Source organism: Ictidomys tridecemlineatus, chromosome 2, assembly GCF_052094955.1.
Source record: "Ictidomys tridecemlineatus isolate mIctTri1 chromosome 2, mIctTri1.hap1, whole genome shotgun sequence".
Lineage (NCBI taxonomy): Eukaryota > Metazoa > Chordata > Mammalia > Rodentia > Sciuridae > Ictidomys > Ictidomys tridecemlineatus.
Window position 1 is genome coordinate 149010947 of NC_135478.1, and position 1851 is coordinate 149012797.

At 42.0% G+C, this 1851-nt stretch overlaps 1 pseudogene; it reads right to left on the bottom strand.

Annotated features, from left to right (window-relative positions):
• Window positions 1-849: 849 nt before the first annotated feature.
• LOC101972534 (RNA exonuclease 5 pseudogene) lies at window positions 850-1533 on the bottom strand (annotated as a pseudogene).
• Between the last annotated feature and the right edge of the window lie 318 nt (window positions 1534-1851).

Consider the following 1851-nt stretch of genomic DNA (forward strand, 5'->3'; position numbering starts at 1 on the left):
TGGAATGAGGGCTAGATATTGTCAAGTGCTTTCTCCTGTATTTATTGAGATGATCATATTTTTTTGTTTTAAATTTTTTTATATCATAAATTGTATTAATTTAATTTTCAATATAAAATCAACCCTGTAATTCTGGGATAAACTCCTCTTGGTCATGATGCATTTTTCTTAATATCCTGTTGAACTAGATTTAAGGGTAATGCTGGACTCATTCCTTCCTGTTCAATTTTTGAGGGAGAGTTTGTATAGAATTGATACTATTTCTTCCTTCCACATTTGGTAGAATTTGCTATGTGGGCCTGGATTTTTCTTTGTGAGAAGATTTTTAATTACAATTTTGGTTTAAAAAATAAATACAGGGTTATTTGAGTTGTGTGTATGTGTATGTGTGTGTAAACTTTTATAGTATGTGCCTTTCAAGGAATCTTCTTACTCCAACTAAATTGTTAAGTTTATAGGCATAAAGTTGTTTTTTATGGGGGTAAATTATAAATTGTATTTATTTTGTTTCCATTTTACTTTATATTTAATCATATATATATGATTAAATATATATATATATATTTAAAATTGGCACATAGTAATTGTACAGACTCATGGGGCACAGTGTGGCATCTTTTTTTTTTAGCCCCCCCCCCATCTTAAGATGAGGAAGGCTTGAATTTAGGCATTTATTAAAAACTTGTGCATGCCATGTAAATGGATTAGACCCGTTAGCTGGTACACCAGCTTCCCACACAAAGCTGTCCACTGAATGAAGAGGCCCAGCAGTCTTTGGAGAAGCTGCAGCCTGACCGTCTTCTCCACCATCGCCCAGGAAGGATGAGAAACCGCAAGTGGCGAGCCGACTCACAAACCCATGCTTGGGGTGGTGCTTTCCTCTTCTTCATCTTTTATTCCCATGAGTCCTAGGCCAGAGAGAGATCCATGAGGGCTAGTGGTTCCTGGCAGGAGGATGACGCAAAGGGTACCTGGGCTCAGGCTTTGGTAGAGCCGTCCAATCTTCTGGCTCCAACGCCAGGCTGCAATTTTTGCGTTGTCCGCCTTTAAATTCTGCAAGGTCTCTTGCTCTGAGGGAGGAGGTCTAACCCTGAGACCTGTGGGCCTTCTTGATTCAGGTGGTGGGCTCCTAAGCCACTCGTGGAGGTGCCTGGGGGTTAGGGCCTGCCTGCCTTTTAGCTTCCAGTCCTTGCCTGTGAGGACATGGAGGGCCCTCTGGGCATTGCCAAAAGTTTTGAATTTTAGGAAACAATATTTTTCCTGTCTTCTGCTTTTAGCATCTGTAGGCACGATCACAGCTTCCAGGCCACCAAAGAGGTTCGGTAGTTCCTGAATATGTCCCAAGAAATCTTTACTAACTCCAGACAGAAAACTAGTATCTCGGTTCTCAGAATCTCGTTCCAGCTCCTTAACAAGTGTGTCACAATCCAGAGTGAGTTCTGTCACAGGTCTCTGTAACTTTGTGTATACACCTTCCACCAGAACGCCATTCAAGGACTCGATGGCCAGCCGGGCAGCTTCCAGGACTTCATGACAGGGTCATTCTGCAGGTTTTGTACTGGCAGACGGTAAAGATCCTTCCATGGTCTTAGGCAGATATCCAGCTGTTTGATTTGGTAGCCCAATAATATCAGCTAGAAAATTAGATGATGGAGGAGGCAAGTGGAATTTGTGTTTGAAGGCTTTTCGGAGAAATCTAGACTCCAAATAGAACCTGTAGAAGTGTAGTTGACTCATCCCTTGAAGGACGAAGACCACTATTCTCCTCAGTTGGTTTTGGTCAAGAAGCTGGCACCACCTGGGTCTCTCAATAACGGGTTGACCCAGAACTGCATACTTGAGCAACTCACA